The sequence below is a fragment of the Bacillus rossius genome, chromosome 1 (genome assembly GCF_032445375.1).
Source record: "Bacillus rossius redtenbacheri isolate Brsri chromosome 1, Brsri_v3, whole genome shotgun sequence".
NCBI lineage: Eukaryota > Metazoa > Arthropoda > Insecta > Phasmatodea > Bacillidae > Bacillus > Bacillus rossius.
This window is the reverse complement of record NC_086330.1, coordinates 274,329,182-274,353,356: the sequence shown is the minus strand read 5'-3', so window position 1 is coordinate 274,353,356 and position 24,175 is coordinate 274,329,182. Positions and strand designations below refer to the sequence as shown.

At 36.4% G+C, this 24,175-nt stretch overlaps 1 protein-coding gene across 2 annotated transcripts in view; it reads right to left on the bottom strand.

The window, feature by feature from the left end:
• The window catches only part of LOC134527608 (uncharacterized), a 74,190-nt gene that overhangs the window by 48,916 nt on the left and 1,099 nt on the right, over positions 1-24,175 (bottom strand). The window lies entirely within an intron of this gene.

The window sequence follows — 24,175 nt, the reverse complement described above, 5'->3', positions numbered from 1 at the left end:
CAGGATTGAAAACTTATTTCATGAAGAAATTGAAAGTGTTGTATGGTCCAAATTATTACCCCTTAACATTTGGTATCAAATATAGCTAGAGTCAAAAATTTAAATGGTCTTAATTACTAGCTGAACTTATCTGTGAATGATAGTAATGATAATGGTGATGATAATGATTATGATAATGATGAAACTGATTATAATGAGTATGATGATAATTATATTGATAATTTTGATAATTAAATGATGTTGATACTGTACTGATGATAATGATGAGTTTATCTCTCGGAGACTGCTTTGACTTCCTATCCCCAACCACTGCCACTGGGTGATGACCATGCCGTGAGACAGGCGTATACTAGACTAGTTAATTCTGAAGTGGTACAACATTGCCTTCTGCAGTAAAAAGATGAAAAGACACACAACACCCGGCCCTAAACTCAGAAGGGAAATTCTCCACGAGTGTAAAATCCCTGATCATAATTAAAATTCTAGTCTTTTTCAACTAACGCAATCTTTAACTCGCCATTTGCGAATGAAATTGTGAAAATTAACTGCTGTCAACGACAAGAGTGCTTATTTACGAAGTTCACTACAAAAGGCACGGTGCTTTCGGTAGAACTCATTAAATGTAGAGTTGTACCTATATTCACGAAAAAATTGACTTTATGCACCACTCAAGAAGTAGCAAGCAATCTTAGGAGCCATTCGCCTCCCTCCAAGACGATGCGGGTTATAACACGGATTTTTCGTAAGTGAAAACGTAACGGACGTTGCCATTGGTCTGTGGGTATTCTCGAGGTGCTCACGTTTTCTGTAACCATTCAATCCGCCCCTCGTAATTATAATTACCTCGATGAATGTAGTGAACCATTCTAAATAATCCGATATTTTACTACCATCAGACTAGGCATCATTTTTAACAGTTGTATTAATATTATGGAAAGGGTGGCCACAAATATTTTTCTTTCACTGTTCATATTGTGAGCGTGGTTTATGTATGGTTTATTCTTATTATCTTTGAAAGATTTGTGCAATGGGAGTGAATGACTTGATGTAGGCTTTTGGACATACGCTAAGCAATGGCGTATGTCCAAAAGCCTACATCAAGTCATGGTTTATTCTATCTTAACATTTTAAAATACTTGCTAAGAGATTTATTTGGGTCGATAATTTGTCTAACCTTTACACTGCTAGTAGTTGTGTGTTGTTATTTGGTATGTGTGCATGATAGGCTAAACAAACCCAAGCTTTTTTTTCTCAGGGGTGATAGCCACGTTGTTGATTCCAATAAATAAAATGATTAAAAAAACTACACCGCCACTCACAGGCCTTGTTATTTACATTAATTTGGAGCCAAATATTTCATATAAGTATTCATAATATAATAAAACTGTATAACCATCGTGTTTGTGCACTGAAAATATTTGGCTAAAACTGATTACGGGTGATGTAAGTGTAACAGAATACAATAAAACTATATTTTAAAAACTTTGTCTGTACGTTTGAACTCGTTATTCTCCAAAAGTACAAGGGTTTTCACAGGTAACGTGAGCGCATTTTAGGGCAACATGTTGGCTTATTTCATAAAAATCGCGCACGGATAAAATATATCCTTATTTGAAGTTTTAGATTCTTCTCAGATTTGTACAGTTCGTAGAAAATTCAAAAGACTGAGCTTCATTAGTTGATTTTCAAAAGGCGCTCAGAGAACTTTTCGGATGTCTACCTTAGTGACACGATCATCATGGCGCAGAATACCAAAGAACCAATAGATAGCGCAGTTTTTTTTTTTACCTCACTGACGGAAGTATTTTCGTAAGTTTACATTAGTGACAGAATTAAACGATTTTACGAATACAAACTAACATTGAATTTATTTGCCTAGGATTTACGGATTTACGGATTTACAGATTTTGCGTTGTAATTTTGATTTTAAAAACTTCACGCAATATTTATATTTGACTTCTTGGCTTGTGATTTGTGTGCCTACTTATTACATTTTGATTTTAAAAAACTTGTGATTTTTGAAGTTAGAAATATGAAAATTATATCCTTATTACTAAAAAAAGTATCCAATTTAGGTCTCTACAAGTAAAACGTAGAATGGTTCTTTAAAATATCTTGCAAACAGATGCTTTTCAGTTAAATTTGCAAATGCACTATAATCAAAGTATTAATACATCATTTTCGTCGCAAAGTGGTAATTTTTCTCCAATACGATTTAATATGTTTATGAAATATATTACGAATGTAAAAAACAATCTAAAATATTATTCTATTGACATAATATTGTATAAAATCATAGCTAGAAAATATAATTGTGAAGCTCTTTAAAGTTATATTCAGGTGTTTAGACTTGCTGCACTAATAATCAAACGTTTCTCAATTATGATAAAATAATTTTGTTTAACCTTTTGTAGAAAAACTCACTTACCTAAACAAAATTATTAGATAGTAAGTAATAACATTAAACTTGTTGACTACATTTAAAAACTGAGAGTCATTTTGGATACCAAGCTTTATTTTTACCAACATGTATCAGCAGCACATTAATAAATTTAGGTCTTATAAAATTTATAACGTTCTCTGCATCAACACCTGATTACACACGTTGCTTATTCTTCACCTCCATTAGATCCTAATTAGAATATTGTTCTGTAATTTGTAATTCGATAACTAGCTATTTTTCAAATAGAATGTATAATATCCAGAAAAAGTTCATAAATTCTGATTTGAACATTTTCAGGCTTTTGACAGTCCTTTTAGTACGCTACTTACGTATCTAAATTCAATATGCATTTTCTATTCATTACACGTTCAAACAAACATGTACTATTTTTATAAACTTTTTTTATCATAGTTTGATTGTTCGGACATAATATTTCAGATTTGTTTAAGAAATTCCCACTTTCAATCATAGAATACGTGACACTTTTAAAACCATTTGTAAACATAACAACTTGTTGAATATATGTGTAAAATATTATAACTCCTTTTGTAATAATCTAGAACTATCCATTGGTAAAAATCTTGAGCATTAAAATATTTTAAAACTTTTATAATATACATATTTATTTTAGATACACCATTTAACTTTATGTTCAAGAGTTTTATGAAAACAAAGAGTAACAAAACAGTTCATATTAACTTTGTAAATCTATATCTATGTGTGTGTTGTTTCGTGTTTTGTCGTAATTTATGTATTCATATGTATCATGTATGTCTCGTGTTAATGTGTTTTTTCTGTTTTTATGTACTTATATGTTACCTGTTGTTTTATGTATAATGTGTCGTCCTATAATTTCCTTAGACACTTTGTATGGCACAAAAAATCACAGCGAAATAAATAAATTACATTCGTAAATTTTCTAATGTTTCGACTTACTCCGTCAATATTGAAGATAGGACCCAAGTTTATTTAACTTTTTTTTTGCTCCAAATGATGTAAATAATTATCTTCTCTGAATTGCATTAAATTATCGCGTAAATCATCCCCTACTAGTTATTTAAGCAAAACAATTTTAGTTAAAATGAGCAATTTTATTTTATACTATATTGATTTTATATTAATTCATAAATTTAAGAGTAATCTGTGTCAAATATTGCAAATGTTTTTTTTTTTAATTACACCGAACAAAAATTATAGAAAACATATTACAATATAATGTAAAAATCAAAAAAAAATACCTCCTGAAAAAAAATACATTTTTTTTTTTAACTTGTAAATACTCTTTTGCCAGTCCAGCTATAATCGTTAGTTGTGCGGGAACCGGCCACGCGGTGCTCCACTAGCACGCGTCACGGACGTTACCGCAAATGAAGCTGGTCACGATCACGGAGTGGTTGAAGAGTGTGGGGCGGGGAAGGAGGTGGGGGGAAAAGTCGGGCGAGAGTAGGAAAGAGAAGGAGAAGGAGGAGGGGAGGTGGGGGAAGAAGCAGGCGAGGAGTGCGCGTGTCGGAGTTGACCCTGACCGTAAATGCACGCGCCGCTCGCATCAGAGAGGGAGAGAGAGAGAGAAGTATACCTCACCCCTTCCCCGCCGCTGTCAAGCCATCAAGGCCCCCCCCCCCCCCCCCGGCCGAACAAGCAAGCAACCCGGAAATGCATCGCGCGGCAGGCACAGCTGCTGCTCGCGCGGCCACGTAGATGTCAGTCGTGGAAGAGAGGGAGAGTCGAAGACAGCGGCCAGGCCTGGAGCGAATGACGAGGGGCGAGGGAGGTAGCCGCTGCACTCGCGCGGCCTTGGAACAGCGCGCATGCGGAACAAAGGGCCCTCGGCCAAGCCGGCCCGAGCGATGTTACCGCCGAGTGAACACAGCGGGTACAGTCCGTGTCTGGGCGACCTGCCCGCGTGTCCTCCCGCACGGCGCTCGCGAACAACTGCACGCGTCACACTTGCTTGGCGGCAGCTGGGGAGACTGGGAACCCAGCGGTGTACAAGTGCTCGCGTGACACTTCGTGGCTAAGATCTGCTGATCCTTCAAACACGCGACACGTTCGCTCGGCCAATCAGCATTAGGGGCTATCTGGGTGTGAGGAGTACCTTAATTTTTTCATTCTTCGCCTTAAGGTTCGACCTCATTCGCCATGTTAAGATATTGTATTTTCGTACCCCTTTTTTTCTTTTAATTTCCTTTGTTTTATCACTTAATGGACATCGCACATCGTGTTGCGATTTTTCCTCATAATCTAATTTATTAAAAAAAAAAATTCTTGTATTCATTAAAAAATGACTTTTAACTGGAAAATGCATAGTTGCCTAGCATTTTTCTCTTAGTTGACAGACATAATATGATTTATTCAATAAGAAAATTTATTTATTTAAATTTTTTTGTACTGATAAAGCTAACATCTAAAAATAAAATCAAAGTACGTTTTACGAAGGTATGCTTCATTTTCTATTGTAAGATAAGAGTGAAGTTAATTTAAATTATTTAAAATAATCTATTTTTTTTTTTACTTTAAGTAGATTGTATTCTACAATAACTATTTACTAATTGTCACAAAATTAAAATCAATTAATTTTTAGAGTTAAATCTTATTCTACAATTTAAGTTAATTTTACAATCCTATGGGTCACCAAATTTGAGCTAGGAGACAGATTATAAAATGAAATTTACAAAAATATATACTGATACTACTGATGGTTATTTAACTATTTTTAAAATTAAAAGATAAATTTTATTTTTGTAATATTGACTTTTAGGATGTATTACAAATTCACTTAAATAAGTGACTTGCAAATGCGATTGCACTGAACGTATTTTAATCTAGGCACAAATAACTCTTGGCTCGATATTCTCACATATTTCCTGTAATGCTACGGAATGGTAGTTTCGCGTCTCTGAGTTCGCCTGAAAATCTGACGGTATGCAACAAGCTCTACGGCCCGGTATACACGGGTTGCCTGAGCATGCCCCTTCTTCACGCGTCATACGTCAGCGAGCAAACACAGCCATTACACGCGAGAGAGACACGGTAATTAAAACATTTCTTTTTACAAGACGCGCGTTAAACGCGAATTCGGCCCCGTCGTTTAACCACACGCGAATTCACCCGAACAACCACGAAGCAAAACGCACAAGCAAATTTAGAATTATAGCTGTTTCCAGATACATTGTAAGAAATTACAGTACATTTACGGGTTTTTTAACATAGAATTGCGAAGTGTTCTTTTGTTCTTTGTAATTTAAAATAACTTAATCTTCGTATAAAAAAAACTGTATTTTGACTTCCCGAGTTGTATTATTTGTTCTAAACAAAAGGTGAACACACACGTGGACAAAATAAGAGTTTTTTTTTTGTAGACTTACCTAGTTTTTGAATGTTTTCATAGTATACAGAATTTTTTTAAAATTCATGTTCAAAGTAAGTGAACTGGTTAATCGCAAATTTGCGAAGATATCCGTAAATTTACGAAGATCCCTGGATAATTGATAACCAACATTCTTTGCAGATTGAAGATGAAAATTTTTAACAGTGAACAATTGAGGAAACGTCTGACGTTTTGGGACTACAGAAGTAGAATTTTACGCATTATTCAAAAGTGAAAATTTAAATATCAACTTAAAAGTGAATGGTGTCGACGCTTATAATCTGGCAAATGTTTCAGTTATGCCATTTAATTTATTGATAATTGGAGCAATGTTTTTTTTTTGTTATGAAATTTAACCCTTGTCCTTGCTTTGTGTTGTTAAATTATGTTAACTTTATATTCACTTGTTTTTGCAGCAATATTTACTTCAATATATCATTTTTACGATTCTTCCTAGCAGGTTCATTTCAAGATATTTAACTAACTAATAGAATTGGCGTTTAAAGAGCACAAGTTTGTTTATTTTGAGTAAATTTATAAATAAAGAGACTTCAAATTTATAATAATGGAGGTAAATTATAAAAAATATGTAGTGGGTGTCTTTTCTGAAGTTAAAGTAACAAAAATGATAATATATATGCCAGGAATTGGCGTTAAACTTAATTATAACTAAAAATTACTTTAAGTAATAACAAGACAAAGATTGCACACATTAACTCCCATAATACCTACCTCCAAGTTTGGAACGGACACCTAAATATAGATTAATACCTCTATCCTATAATGGAAGGAATTTTTCATAATTGCCTTTAGCCCGAAAAATAAACTCAGGTTAATGTTATTTACTTGCACCCCGCACGCATTACTAGTCCCTGTGGTGTACTAGAGCATTTCAGATGTGTACAATTATTGGTCTTCCAAACTGTTTTAGCCAGTTGAAGTGGTCTTTGGATTTTATTCCCCAGTCAATATTATGCTGAAAATAGAAATTGGTTTCTATTTTGGTTATTTACTGTCAAGCGAATTTATGGCCTCCTACTTTAACATTCTACCTTGGTTTCGTAATTTACGGTAGCTATATAGCCTATGTAAAAGTATATGTTGAATTATCTTTCTTAACATGTCTTAGCATTTTTTCATTTGATTAGTTAGTACCAGTATCAAATTAAGAGTAAATAATTCACGAATCTCATATTACCTGATATTTTATACAATGTAACCTATAAAATGGTTTTTGAAATGGCGATGTTTCTTTACCTGAAGTACGTAAGAAGTACACAGATTCGTTTACTACATACCTTCAGACTTCACTTCCAGTTCGGTCAGCCCTCGTGATGCCTCTCGCAGAGGGAAGTACGCACGAGTGTATACTTCAGAGGAGTTCAGACGCGAAAGCCCGTCGCCTTCGTCCGTCCGTCCGGCATCCGTCCGTCAGTCACACGACCTGCTGCCAATCGGATGGCGCGAAAAATTCTATCTGGCAAGCTCGTAACTTTTGACGGACGGAAGGTTTACAGTGCTAGTTTTGACAGCGGAGGTCTATAGTTACCGCAGAACACAGGCCTGTGGTAATTTGTGTAGGTCGTTCAGATGTTTTGTTTAACGACATTACGGTTCTTAAAACTCGCGTCCTAACAATTTAATCACGACTCCGAACGTTTCCGAAGAAATGCTGATAAGTACAAAAACACGACATAAACAGCAAACAACATCTGTACAAATAACCGAAAGAAAAAAATGGACTGTTGGCAGCACTTATTTGGAAAAATATTCTTGACGGACGGATGAAGTCAATTGTAAATCGCTTGGCTAGATTATTAGCGGATCCAGAGGATGGTCCATAGTAAACATTTTTTTTTGTAATCTCCCCTAATTCCTAATCATAGTTTTCCAAACTTACCAAAGTATTTTAATGCAGTGCTATAGATAACAGGACGTTTCTGAACCACAAATAGCATGTACTGAATATTTCAATTCTAATTGTGCTACAATTGTATTATAAATTTTAATTTGGCCTGACCATCAATCTGGATCCACCCCTGGGCTAGACGCGTGTCGTCGATCGACGAAAGAGACACGGGGTTTTTGAGAGCACGCCTTCGTGTGGAAACCCTAGCACCTCCTCGGCTACCGGACGCGTGGAAACTGCAGCTGCGAGATCTCGCGTGCGTGCGAACCCCGCTCCCTTGGCGCGCACCGCGATTGGACGGAGGATGAAGCGAAGCACCAATCACACGAAGCGAGCTCGCGGGCCGCGCGAGGCATACTGGTCGCGGTGACGTCGTGGGTTGTCGGCGCTTCGTTGCGGTACGGGACCCACCGAGATAAGTGGTACATCGGGGATAGCTACGGTACGTTTCTGACAACAGCTCGTGAAGTAGTGATATATAATATTGTTTTTTTTTAAATATTGTTTTAAAACGTATTTAAACTGCAAATTATTATTATAGAGTAAATAAATTACACAAACACTCCTTATCCAATGTTATGCAATTTTTATGTAACAAAAAAAACTTGTAATAAATAATAATTTGTGAGGTGTTCCTTACTGTTAGTATTCATTCAAAACCCATTTATGCAAAATAAATATCATGTACCTATTATTTCGGTTTTGAAACATTTAATAGTTTTTATTCATAACCATGGATAAAAAAGATTTCGGAAGAATTTTTTTTTTGTCAAAATGAACATAGTGTATACTTTCATTAAAAACTACTGTGAGAAAACGCATTTATTGGGTATGGATAGATCTGAAAACACATTTTCTAGTTTATATATGTACAGATACGCCGAAAAGTAAAGTTTTGAAAACTATATTAAATTTGTGAAAATTGTGAATTTTGTTGTAACCGTGTGTTAGTATAACGAAAGTTCTGAAAAACAAAACCTAATATTTTGATGCTTACATAGAAAAGAGAAAAGAGAAGTTTTAACCAATATCATGAAGAGTAGTAGATGAAGGAATGCCCACTGAATCTTAATCCACAGCAAACTCTATTTTTTTTTTTTGTGTAAGGACAGTTTTGAAATCCACCTACGCACACACACTTAATATAGTTCACTAGAAGTGGTAGAAGTAGATGTTCCAAAATTGTTGCAAATGAATAGATAGCGTGTTTTTCTGATATATTAGACAAAATAAAATATGCAATGCAGATTCATGTTTTAATATCTTAGATGTTTTTAAAATATTATTTTTGTAATGTTTTTTATAGATAAAAACATATATATATATGGCCTGGTTTGGGCTTATGGAAATATGTTTAAACAATTTTACATGTAAACAGGCTAAAAAAACTTAAAAATACTGACAACATTAATTAAAGTCTTAAACACTATTTCTAGCAAAATTAATACAATATCTGAAGCTTAAATTATTTTAGTGGCAGTCAAATAACGATACTCTAGCCTACCACGATCATAGACCTAATAAAGGATGAGTAGTTGTAATTCTAAACTTTTCTTCTGTGCACGAGACCATTATTGGATGATATTTGTTAACAGAATTGTCAAATTCAGCTGGCGTTAACAAATTCATATGGACCTGTTTGATTAACGGTTGCATCAAAAGACTTTATTTTCTTTTTCTTGTATAAATGTTAAATTAACGTCCTAATTTGACAAAGAACATTTTTAAATGCACTAGTAATGAGGAAGCAAAACGTGACTACTTAAACTTGGAATATATGGATTTACAAGAGATTTTATAAATTCTAAGACGCTCCAACTTCCGTCTGACATGACAATACTATTGGTAAATAAGTCTTTAGAAGACAGGTTTTAAAAATGTCTACTGCGCACGATGACCATGAGTACTTCATTACGTTATATGTAGCACACGAGACTCGATAATGGTACGTACACCAATGTAACGGTACAAACAACAATATTGGGGTACGTGGGCCGTGGTTATGGTACGCCGAGCGGTGGGAGTGTTCGTTTTTTTTTTCTTTCCTCGGGCGGCCCCGCAAGAAGCGTGGCACAGGTCCGGGCGGGTTCGGACAGGCCCCGGCTACGTCGAAGGCAATGACCGCTCCGCCTCCCACTGACACACAACTACAAGATCTCCTCTCCCCTCGAACCCCCACCACCAATCCTACCACATTGCCTTAGCTCGTGTAATATTTTCCAGTTTAAAAAAAAAAATCTGATGTAATTTCGATACACTCGTACATTCGTGGTACGGCTGGAATCACAATTTAAAAAAAAAAGCGATTGCACAGCAGGCCATGCACATAACTACGCACACAACTTCTGCGAAGTCAGTTTCCAAATGAAATCTTACTGTTTGATTTCAGCCAATGAAATTTCGCGGTGTATTCGACATCTGCTGGCAGTGTTAGTAAGTACTTATATTAACTACCATATGATTATCCTGTGACATGTGACCAGCAATTTGTGAGCACAGTTTTTCAACATATAAATAACTTAAATAGTATATAAAATTATTTGTTAACCATTCTGACCATGAGACTTTTTTATTCACAATTTTTGTTAGTGACATAAGTAAAAGCATTAATTAATTTTTAAAGCAGAAATTGCATTGTAATATCTTGACAATTTCCTTGCCACAATATGATTGATAAATATAAAAAGTTCTCTAGTCCCGCCAAAATTGATTCCTACTCTATTCTTATCGGTTTTTGCGTCATGCGTCCGTAACAGAAATAAAATATATTAATTTATCTTCCATAAGCACGAGCTGTCTCCAGTGCATACGACCGTCCTATGCGCGATTGTGAACCAGTTCGTTCGAAAACATGATAATAAATCTTGTGCGAATGACGTACTGTTACAGTTATTTTCTTCCATTGTGCACTCATATTGGGGCTAGGTTTGCAAAAGACGTGCAAAACACAACGACGCAACAGCGCAAAAGGAAACAGAAGCAAGAAAATTCACATTGGCTGTATCCGAATACTGGCCTAATGGATCCCTTAGCTAAGGGATCCACTAAAAGTGCATCGTAGTGGACGCGGCCATCTTTGTGTTGAATCCGAATTCTCACAAGGGATGCCGATGCATCCCTTCACGCATCCACTAATTCGAGATTTCTAGGGATGCGACACTCGCATCCACTAACGCGTCCCTACATCCATTAGCTTCGGAATCGGGTTTTATTTTGTTTGTGTATAATATTACCTACTTCAGATTTTCAGCATAATATTTGTTTAAAACATTATAAGCGAAAGTGATAACTTAAACAGAGACAAATGAAGACGTTAATAAATATAATAAAAATACGAATTTAAACTTAAAGGATAATTCAAAACTCATAAGTATTTTTAAAGTTTACAATTTATAAAATGTATTTTATTTGGATCGCTAACATCTATAACATACACGTTACATTATTTTTTAATTGGTAGGTATTTATTATTTACGTTTTGCTGAATATTCGTAGATATTCCTACACAAAATGGCTGCGTGAACATTAGTACGACTGACAGTCAACAGGTGGTGCTAGTAGTAAAAGTATTCGGATACTATCCATCCATTAGAAATGCGTCCTCTACATTGTGGCTGCATTTGCTAAGGGATGTAGGGATGTGTGTGCTAAGGACGCATCCCTATGTATTCGGATACAGCCATTGTGTTATAAAGCACGATGTCGCAACACGTCACCAACCCTTTTACTTAATAATGTAAAATATAAAAAAACTAATTTTTATTCCGAGCCTCTTTTGACATATTTATCACGAAACAAGATAAACTGTCAACAATTTGATTTTAAAAGTTATTTTTATCACTGTGAGAAAGTTTAACAAGTGTTAACATTATGTATATATCCTCTATGCACATAATGCCTGAGTCTTTAAAAGTTTTCGGAACACTTCTCTTCAATCATTGGGAAGCTAAAACTCAAGAAAGTTGGAAGTTGAACAAGACTTGCGTTGCGCTATGGCGCCTTGCGTAGTTTATAAATCGGTACTCTAAAATGTTATTTCCTTATATTTTGCAACTTGTGTTTCTTGTGTAGTTTTGAAGCCTAAAATGCACAAATCCTTTCGTACAAGTCCGAATACTTGTATACGGGTAACTTCGGGATTTGTTTCTTAAGTTGGAAAAACGCGACATAAAAGTGTCATGTGACGTAACAAGGATACTTAAGCCATTAAAAAAGGGAAAAATAATGATTTCAAAATTGCAGCAAGTATCTTGGTTGCGTCACTTGATACCTGTTGCTTCGTGACAGGTTCTGATTTCAAGGTCCCTGTCATTATTGAGGCAAGTAGTTTGCAAGCACAGAAGGGACTCGCGCAGGCAAACGTTGAAACGGTTAGTTACCTACATGTGAAGCTCAAAACATCCCGAAGATCTCCGAAGGCAAGTATTCGGGCGTGCATGAAAGGATTTGTGAGTCATATGATTCCCGTTGTTGGTCAGGAGAAGCTGACCTCCGAACAAACCCGAAGTTCGTCTCTCGCTCGTGCAAATTCGTGGTCAGAATATAAAAAAAAAATCTTTTTTTATGAAAAATTATATATTTGCATTATTAAGGAGTAGCTATTTTAATTACACTTTCCTCGCTCAACCCACGATTCATTTTGATAACAGTCACACAGGCGTGCGAATAATAACCATTCTAGAAAACGAAATGAGGAACTATTCTTTGCGATGCTTTCAATTTGATAACGGATAATAAATTACTATTACTTTTGTAACAGAAAAAATAAAGTCGAAGATGGGGGAAAACGAGTTATTCGGGTGTCTGACTCAGAGTCAATGAATCTTAGGTTTCTCGTTGGCCTACGCCTCCGACTCTTAATCATGGAGTCATTGAATCAATTATCCTCTCGGGCATAGCTGTACGTAATAAGCATGAGCTTGCCTGAAAGTTGTTTCCCAAAAAGCCCTCTGATATAAAGAAATTTCCTCTAAAAAAATAATTTATAAATTTAATGTGACATAAATTACAAAAAAAAAATGTCACTTAAAAAAGAACGTATCAACATTATATCAATAGTTCCAAAGAATTTGTCAAATGCAATAAAAACGTTTGCGATCGCAAGCCAAGCAGTTTCGTTGTTGCAAGCAGTCGTAATTTTTTCAACACTTAACTCTAGAACGTTGCACTTAAATTAATGTTTTAATAGAAACTACTCAAATTGCAAAAAGGCTGATTTTCAAAATTGTTACAAATTTAAAAAAAAAAGCTTGTTAGGCTGAAATAGTAGAAAAAACAACATTTGTACCAATAATACAAACGTAACATGGGGCTGGGTGGTGATGTGCTTCGTAGAAATGACATTGAACACAGGACAGGAAGCCGCCGGAATGAAATGGCCGGTTCCAGTGGCTTCGGTGTCTGGGAAAACTACCGCTTGCCAGGAAGCAAAACCCAATCCAACCGCAATGACTCAGCGTACATCGTGTTCCAGCTAACCTGCACACTTTGAAGTTCTTGCCAGGCCTCTTTCTATCTGCCAGTAACCAGTAGAATACACCGTTCAAATATATGTAGCTGAACAATCAATTTCTTTTTAAACTAGTAGCCAAGATTAACTACGAATAAACAGAGTCGTAAGGGGAAAAGTATCCAAAAAAAATTTGCTTCGATAAAAAGTATTTTTACTTATTTTTTTTAATGAAATTGTAATACAGCAATACTGTTTAAAAATGTCTTAACAATTTAATAACGGTTTATTTACATGTTTTGGGAACTTAAATAGGTAATGTACAATTTCATGAATTAAAAAACCTTCCATCTTTATGCATGTCCATTGTCGTAAAACTCTTAATGTTCAGAACCGGATTCTTAAATCAATTAAAATGGTTTTTCCACAAATTCTACAAAATTGAGCTTTCTAGGGTTTCGTGAAGACCAATTTTTTTATGATTAAGTAACTTAGTTCTAAAAAATGGTTAAATGGCAAATGATACATAACAAACAGAAGAATAACTACAAACTGTATAATAAAAGTTTTCAAAATCACAATTCATGCTAGGCTGGAAATATGAATAGGCTAAACTTTTATAAACTACTAGCTGCAGTACAGAAATTTATATATTGTCCGCAAGTTAAAGCAAAATGGGTAGGGCAAAAACAATTACTATTATTTAATTACCTAATGATTATATTTTTGATTATCTGGATTGGTAAACAACCAAATTATTTTAATCCAAAACAAATGCAAAGTCAATTGTTGGAGAAAGAGATAACAAAAATCTATCCGAAAACAAAATATCGAGATCCTAGTAAAGCTCCAGGCAAGACGTGACGGATGCACCAAACGAAATAGCATTTAAAATTCAAGGCAACGCCATCTATTGATGAAGTTCATAACTAAACTATTATTAGCGCCGCTATAGTTCGCTAGCCACCGCGAGCTCCACTAAGCGGACGGGGCTCACCAAGGAGGATAGGAAGTTGCCAGGCCTTACTATGTGTATGACCGTGTGACGGACATAGAGAAATGACACCACTGTTTGTATGTCTAAGACTAGGGGCAGGTATTTTTCGTGAAAAGATTTGAACGCCTAATGGACTGCAACAAGGTATACTCGCACCTATGGTTTCTTCCTTGTGATTGGCGTCCGTCTGCGAGAGAAGTCGTTGCCTTATTTTACCGAGCCATTCAGGACGTGTTTGCTTCTACACTGAATTATTGCGATTGGTGTTGTAACAATCGACATGTACCTCAAAGGAAATTACCCAGTAAATGAAGACAGACGATGCTACAGCGTTTTAACTTTCAGCTAGTCTCGAAATCTTTTCGCAAAATCTGCTTGGCCCTATCTATGACTTATGATTTTCTGTTATAAAAATAAATTTATCCATGACAATTGGTTGAACGGTATAGAATTTATGTGCTGCATCGATCCAAAATTACAAAAAAAAATGGATAGCATAAAAATCTGTTCCATGTGCCAACTTTCATGATGATCGGTCATACGGTGTCGGCGTTTATCAATCTCTCTCACACACACACACACACATATATACATCTATTTTTATGTATATATACATATTTACTGCGGTTTTAGTATGGGTTTCATTGGTAACACCGGCTGAAATACCGGGCATTTTGAGCGAAACTGTTCCGGGAGTCACTTCCTCAAGTGCGAGACAACGCGCGAACTTTCCATTTCGGCCGGACTGCCGGCTGTCCTCTGACGGCACCGGAGGATGACTTGCGGAAGAGTTTTTGGCCCCGGCCCGTCGAAGCGTGGGTTTGGTTTAGCTTGTGAAGGGGCAGGAGGGGGGACGATGACGTGGCGGCCGCTCCTATTGGCCGGGGACGGAGGCGGGGACTGCCAATGACCCAGTTCAAGGTGCTAAGGGTTTAACGGCCCCGCCGATTGGGTCGGAGCGGGGGACGAGAGTAAAGGAAGGAGGGAGAGAGGAGAGAGTGAGAAAGTCTGAGGGGGGGGATCGGTTGCCAGTCAGTGGCGAAATAAGACGTTCCCCCGAGTGGGCCACGTCACGTAAACATCCGCACCGACTTAACGAAAAACGAGGACGAATCTACATCCTTACATCGGACTGTAATTCGCTTAGCTATCAAATACCACCAAATATACCTACGTTTTTTTAATAACTTTACGGAAGTGTCACAAAACTGCTTGTTTTCGAGTACCTACGTATACTGTATATTTAAAACAACATTTTGAATGATTTTTTTTACTAGATACGAGTATATATCAAGGGTAACCAACACTTTGTGTATTCAGGCGGTTTCATTTCTGTGCTGCTATCTCAAATATTTTTGCCGTAAATATTGTATTGGTGTGCGAGACGTCCGCTAGAATGCGTTGTCACATAAAATAAATTTCGTTTAAAATGTCAGGTGGTTTTGTTTGCTAAGCGACGATATTTAGCTTCTCTACCTATTGGTTGAGAGCAGGGGGTGGTCACATCTGCATGATTACATGGTAAATGTGTGAAGCAGTTTTTTTTTCCGGCTACTTTTTGCACCATGTTGGCTAAGCAATTTTAAAATACTTTTTTGTTTTTAACGTCGGAGATTCTAATTCATTCTCACTAACCATCATGAGACGTTATGAAACACCGTTTCCGCAATGATTTGCGTGGAACAGTATGGCAATGGTAAGGTTAAAAGGTGACTTCAACGTCGTCAAAGCATGCCTGACAATTCCTAACTCCTTGTTTGAAATTCTGGACCCCTAGGTTATAGTTATAGCGTGTTTCATTCTGAGTTTGCAGGGTGTATTTAAATGGGCATTTACTCTCTCTTTCTAATGAACGATATCTGCCATTAGCGCTGTTCTTGTTTCAGTGTACTCTGTTGCCAGATTTACTCCACAGAGCGCAAAAGTTTTAAATATAACTTTATAATGTATTGAGTGAAATTTTTTTTATTGTATCTGAAACAATTATTAACATTTTCTTGTATTTCATTAAGAACATGTTATCATAATATTAAATTTTACTTACAAGGAGAAATAACTAAGAGATTACATCGTGGTTTCAACCGTTTTTGTCAACAAACTATTTATATCTTTTAATACTAAAAATCTTGGCTCTGCCTGAGCATAGCATAATTTTATGAGCAGCAAATCGGTGCAATCATGTTTTGGAATCTTCTGTAAAAGTCACTTAAGACTCGGTGCAAGACCGTGAGACGTAAGACACTACTAAAAAATTATCTATTCGCATCACTGCTGCGTGCAATAATACAGTAAGAACACGTCTACACACCGCACTGCCAACGGGCGAACAAAGTAGTTGGCCAACACTGGCGAACAGGCATCGCAGACAAGTAGCACATATGAGATTGCTTTTACAGGGATTCAAACCAACACTCACGAATCTCATTCTGAAGCTCTGCACAATGCTAGAAATTACAGTAAATTGACGTTATTTTTAAAGCAAATAAACGAATTTCAAATAACGGAATCTTCGTAGAAACCACGCCGTATTTCGATTTCCGAGTTGTGCGTTTCGTTCTCAACAAAGGTGATCAATTACGTGGATAAAATAAGAGCGTTCTTTCTGTAATACATAATCAGTTTTTGAATGTTCCCTTAATACGCCAAGAACATTCATTTTGTTTCACGTTCAAAGTAAGCTAACTCAGTGTCCGTGAATTTTCGAAGATAACCGTAGATTTACGAAGATCCCTGGATAATTTGTAACCAGCGTTCTCCGTAAACTGAAGGTGAACATTTTTAACAGTGCGCATCGTGTGATTGGCCGAGTGCGGAGTCCGAACTGTCGTGTGAGGGAACAGCGTCTCGCCAGTCCCAACAATCAGTCCATCAGTTGAGTGTCGTGGCAGACATCTCTGTGTATACTGTTTGGTAGTTTTGCGACTTTCTTTTCCTTTTCCCAAACCAAAGGAGCGAATGCAACTGCAACATCCGAAGTCTCTGCCACGTTCTACGATGAAACGGTACGTCCGACAGCAACAGCAAGCACAAGACTGATCGTGTGTCCAGACCGAGCAGTCGGGACCGGGCGCCGGGCCGGTGGTACCACAGGAGTCCTCGAGGTGGGTGCCTCGCCGTGTTTGCTCTTCTCCTCTGGCGCGCGGCTAACCGGGGGCGCAAACAGCAGTCCCTCCTCCTCCGCGTGGCGGCGGCGACGCTAAGTGGCGGCTGTTTGGTCGCTGACCCCGCCCAGCACGGCGGCGAGTGCCCGAGCCGGGCTTCCCGTGACCAGCCTGCCCTGCCCCGCCCCTGTCGGGCACGGCAACGTCCGCCACGCTTTCCTCCCGCTGAATCCAACCACTCAGCAACCGCGCCTCTTCTTTCGGTCTCAAATACTGAACTTTTAAAAGATTCATACAATTTCTGACGAAAGAAAAGTTTTAACACTTGAATTAAATTATTTAGGCAAACAAATATATATACCGTCCAAAAAGAAATTCTATAACTAGGTGCTATCTATCTCCCTTCCCCCACACCCCATGTTTTTTGTTCATCTGGAACTGCTTTTGGTGTGTGTGTGTGTGTGTGTTTGTTTAACGTATAATTGTAGCATCATCTGTGTTGCGTGACTTGTCGAAGTTACGCTCACGTCCACGTCCGCTGTCAGCGCAAGATCTGAACAATTTTACGCCGAAGCAACGCCTTCTCTTGCAGACGGCTGCCAGTTGCGAGGACCAAGCCGCTGGCTCGAGCACAACCTTGTTGCAGACTAGTAAACTTTCAGATTTTTTTCGCGAAAATTACCTACATGTGGAAAAAAAACTTATATAGGCTATATATATATATATATATACACAAACTTCACAACTAATTGCAAATAATCTGCATTTTCAACTTGCATAAAGAGCGCCGAGCATCGGAAAGTTAACTACAGCTATATCCCATGTTCCCGGACTTCATTCACTAATATTTATTCCCCGACGTTTTTTTTTTATTTAATTGCAAGCAGCTTAGCGTGAGATCGAGGAATCTTTTGTAAACGTACTTTTTTTTTCTGTGTGGTGTTCAAACCACTTGCAGCGGGCCGCAGGGCCATTTAAGGACACAGGGTCCTAATTTCGTCGGGCCCCCTACCTATTACTGTTATACCTCTTCAAACCCCTTACTATTTAAAAAAATTCAAAATTCTGCAAATATGTAACATATGATGTTTAATTAGGACAACAGAAAGTTATTTTCAACAGCATTTTAAGAAAAGTTTTAAAATGTGCCCCCCCAATAAAACACGATTTTCAACCCTTTATACCTTTTAAAAAAAATACAAAACTTTTCTTGTTGAAAATTAACAATTTACGTAATACTGAACAACTTAAAATATAACCTATTTGATACAGAATATATTAAAAATCAATCATTTCAAATTAGTTTTTTCGCGCTTTCACTTCAGCGAACGTTTCAATAATAGAAATATAATTAAATGGCCTCGGAAGTCTTATTTTAATGCATCATTTACACAGATCAGTAAGTCTTCGTTTATCTATTGTTTATCTAAGCAATTCTTCATTCTGCTGAACACACTGAAAGATCTTTCTGCTTGAGAAAAAGTGAAGTACGCAGAATATGCGCAGTGCAAGACACACACATTTGGAAATAAAGGAGCACTATTGCACTGTGAATACCTTTTTTACTTTTTACAAGGAAAATTCTTGAAAACTCAGCTGCAAATGATATCACTTGAAAATTGCAACGCAGTGCTTCGTAAAATTGCAAATAGCAAAAAGCTCTGCCTTGCAATTTTACAAGTGATTATCGTTGACAACAGAGTTTCCAAGGTCTATCCTTGTTAAAGAAAAAAAAAATTAGGTATATAGTTTTTACAGTGATGAGTTCTGTTAATTTTTTGAGCAATTTTAAAGGCTGGATACAGAATAGATTTACAAATGTTGGTCTTGTGAATCATGAGAACAATGAGAAATTTTTAAAAAATTATAATTGGAAATAATTATTTGCCAAATTACTTTGTTTTTCACATGCGATAGATGTCACAAACCGTATATTAAATATAAATTTGTCTAACCTTTGTTAGCCTGTCCACTTTTTGATACTATTCTTTCCACTTTTGGGCATATTAATGTCGTTCTATAATTTCCTGTACAAATTTAGCACATTCCTTTTACGTAAATTGAATTTTTAAATAAATAGATGAAATAAAAAAGTGGCAAGTATCGATGAGCTTAACAAATATTTTCTTATATTTCTAACTCCAAACTAAATTTAACTCGGCGTATATTTAATACGTCGCCTAGCAAATAATTTTTAAGCTCCCCATTTATTATGTGCATGTTCAGCGATAAACACCCCTATTTCTTACGCAAGATTTCGTATCGTTGTACTTACAGGTCATTTAATTAATATTGCAAGCAAACTGAAGACAACCCGATCGAAAATAATTTTACACTTCGCCAACTGTATGTGTGCGTTGTGCCCACTGTACCGCGGCAAAACAGAATGAACACGGTAGACAAATCAAGGAGCGTAAATAAATCTTGTGTTACTGGCTGCAACAGAAGCTGACCCGCTCACTATCTTGAAATAACATCTTCCTCACTCAGCATACACACTATCCAGAGATTATTTGTGTCGGTCAACCTCCCACGCGTAAAGCCCTTTGGCCACATATCCGCGGATTGAGAATCCTACACATATGCGCCCCTGAGTTAGGCCCATGTTTACTTTTCATTTCAGTGGCCTACACTGAATTTTTTTTAATTGGCTTAATGTACTTCAACATTTAGTAAATACGAGCAAAAAAATATTAATAATAAATTTTACATAACTAGCACTCAAGTACCTATACAACCGACTATATCTTACAATATAACGATAGTTTGGTTGTACATAATATTTTTAATTGGAAAAAAATTTAAACATGTACCTAATGGAAATAATTAACATACACACTTGTAAGAGAAACTTACCATACAAATATGACACATCTCTTAAGCATGATAAAAAGTACCACGAATTCACTGAAAATTCACTACACTTTTCTACAGACAGGGTCATACCATTAATTAGCTACTACTTCTACAATTATTTGGCAACAAAGTGTTTCAGATTTTGATACCAAATATTTCAACTGCACAGCTTGCACGCACAGTATATACATATCTTAGTATTTTGCTAAGAAACAGTAAAATTTCAATAGCCAAATACATCACACAAGGCAGTTTTACTAGATTAAAATTGCCAGTTAGCCAGTTCTAACTTCTTAAAAATATTATTTGTTGGTTTTATTATGTATGGGTTCCGATAGCGATTTTTCTTTTTAAGATTAATCTCTCTTTTTTTGTTAACACAGTGGAGTCTTGATAATCCGATTTGTTTATGGCCAGACCCTTTTAGGATTAACGAATTTTTCAGAGTAAGTAAAAGCATTCTTAAAATAAACTTAAATTACATAATTGTGCGTGATATTACGTAACTATTTAATAAGTGTGATTACACAACTTATTTTATTAGGTCCATTTTTCTGAGGTGCTGGCGTGACTTGTCTTTAAGATAGAGATTAGCAATAAATTTAAATTTTTATAACCAATTGACTTGTAGTTTAGTAATAATTAATTAAGTACATTGTCAAACATTCAATTCTTGTAATTTTTAGAAATATTTTTATAAGTGTTAATTAGTATCACTGCAGTTTTATTGGAACCTTAGTTCTTTTTGACTTTCAGTTACAGACTAAGCAGTTTTTCAGATTACCGAAGTTCGGCTATTTCTATTAATATGCATTATATTTACATTACATAAACTGATTTCTGCAAAAATGTTCGTGACTTTTTATAGATCGAAAATAACGTTTAGTAAATGTTTGGTGAAAACATTTGTGACCTAACAACAAATTCCGGGAATAAATCCACAGGAAAATCTCCTAACTCTAATGTCAAGAAAATAAAATAATCAATTCGACTCGTGAGTCCCGAGTCTTAAAGGTTGTCAGCATATTTGTTGACCTTCCGAATGCAGTTAACACAATTATTAACAGAATCCCCGATGCAGCCTTTCGTGAATGTAAGAGTCGCTCGCGTCCTTACATGCATCGTTGTGGCTTTTGATTGGCTTGTGGCGCTATGTTTTAGTATATATATTTGTCGTTTAGCATTCAACCTGTTTTATACACCCATTTCTGATTATCTTTTACTGTCTCTTGCCGTGTGAAAATTGAAGATGTGCTGAAAAAAGAAAGCGTAATGTTTGTAAACGAAAGCAATTTACCTTTCAAAAACACGTTTTTTGTTAACACCCTAGTTGTGTTAAGAGTCGAAACGATTCTGATATTACTTCACGGCTACTTTCTCACTTAATGCAACATCGGAACAAAATAATCCTTCGGTAAAGGGCCCGCCTTATTAATCAGTGGTGAACTTGTGTTAGTGAGACGGTGCTTCTAGCGCGGTTATCGACTCTAAGTACAAGACTCCAAAACGGCGCGCGGTTTTCTCGTCGTGCGTTAACTATGGGATCTGAGCGGTAAACACAACTATATATGGTAAAGAAATTCAGACAAACGTATAACGCAAGTCCCTTGAGTGCTTTCGAGAATCTGTACCGGATGTTTCATGTCTAGACATTTCTCTAAAAACTCTCGTTTTATCCATTTACAGTCTTCTAAAAATACCGTTTGAAAACGAAATGCCGAAACAGAACTACGCACCCGTCCTCGACGTATTCTTAAACGGTTTTCGCAAACAGAGCGCACTCGAATTATTTGAGCAGTTTTCAAATCGCGTTGTTTCCCCTGAAAATCACCACACCGCATGTGTGTCCGGGTAGGCGGGGTCCTTAATGCTGCATCGGTAAAGGACACGTGTCACTGCAGGGGACCAGTCGGACAAGACAGCGAGAGTTGTCGAGGCTGCGACGAGACAGCTGTCCTCGCGCATCAACAAACGAAGAACGGGGAACGACGGGACAGCGCGCGTTATCTCTCCGTCTAGCCGCGTCGCGCGTCTGTCCGCGATAACAGCGCGTCGCCCCTACTGCCACAGCTGTGGTGTCACAAGTGTGGAAGGCATTATTCTCTTAGGTATAGACTTTTTTATTATTTTAATTATTACTAGCATTTACAATGTTACTATAGTTTTTAAATACTACTATAGATTATAGTACGTACCTATTAGATATATTACATACGATTTTTTCCTAAATAAACTGGTTCCGAATAATCAATATTGTTTATAGTTAAGTTTTATTTTAAAATAAGATAATATTATGTTCAGTATCTTTATCTATGCAATTTTTTTTACTATACATTATTTTGTGTTTTTAGTTCGTAATGTTGTTAAATCCTTGAAAGTTGTTTCCACATTCTTGTTAATTGAATTATTTACGTATCCTAGTTATATAAATCTTGTTTTATTACATAGAATCTATGCTTCGCTTGTTGCTCACTATGCACATAAAATAAGCCGATAAAAATTAACGAAAATTATATTATTTGGGGACAGCATTTTCAAAATCAGCTGATGTAAACTTGGTCACATTCAGTTTTTTACTAGTGGTACTCTATATAACACGCACTTTCGTAAACAAAACCTCTAGACGCGCGCTTGTACTGCGAGCGCCTAGCTGGACCGCCAAACGGCGTACAGAACTCCACGTGATTACAAACAAACCGTTCAAGAATTCAGACAGGTTTTCTCATTACGACAGTTATTCAAGAGACACCAAGCCAATTTATACAGGTTTCGTTTTATTGTACTGTTTTTTATATATTTTTTTGAACAGCTAATACAAAATGAAACATGTGCTTTCAAAAACGTTTGGCGCACAGTATTTATTGTTAGTAGTATAAGGACCTTACAGCAAGCCTGTATTTTCATTATTTCACCGTAAAATGATAGTATTTGTCGCTTGAAGTCCTTTAGAGGCGAAAAGGCGCCAGTCAGTGTCGCCCTTAGCGCCCAGCAGGGTGAACTCAAACATCAAACAAACACCGTATTGATAATCTGACGTGATACATTTCTACTGAATATCAACACCTCAACAATGCACTAGATGTGTCCTCAATGTCACAAGTGTTAGACAATTATATTGGAAAATAAGACGTTTAGACTAATGTTATGAGTTCAATTTATTCCACTTGTAGCCGCTTTTTTTTTTTTGCGCGTCAAGTAAAAAAAATATAATTCGTTATTTTTTTTTTTTAAGTTTGATTAGTAAAATCCTGTCGAAACATATCGCTGAAATATTTTTTTTCTCCAACACTTGAAGTAGACTAGTGTTCATTTACTTACACACTGGCGTAGAACCAACCAAAAAGTACGCATTATTTTATTATATTCAACAGCAAAGCATTACCAAATGTTTTCTCAACGCCTAATCTGTCGTACAAAAATTATTTACTGTATAGTCGCGGGGAGAGGATTCATAATTATTGGCCGGATTGCATAAAAATTACTGTTAAAGAACTATATCTTTATCTAACAAAGTCAGCTTAAGTAGAATGTGTACAGACCGTATGAAATAAATTATAAATTGTGAAACCCCTAAAGACATAGTTGCTGTAATCTCTACGAGGTTTAGTGTATGTCTCTTGTAACTTGTCTCAAATTTTACGCTTGTCAAAAGGATTACCAATAATAAGAGCCATTACCAAACTGTCACTTGCAACGAAACGCATGATGATTGTTTACGATCTCTGAGAACTACATGAAGTTGTTTACAATCACGGTTGACAGGAAAAAAGTGGCAGAAGGATCCGTAGACCATTGGTACAACTTTCGAAAACTTTCGAATTTGAGACTAGTTACATCGTGGCAAAGTCTATATTTCTGTCTTAGAACAGACAACTCCTAATTTTTCAATCTTCTAGTTTTATTGTACACATTATTTAGCAAATTTTAACCGCACGTGTCATTCGCGAGTCGAAAGAAAATGAAAACCCAACCTATTAACAGCAAGCAGACAGCGTGACTTCCTGACGGTTGTTTACAAACAGCCAGATGCTACCAACACTACAACGGGAATCA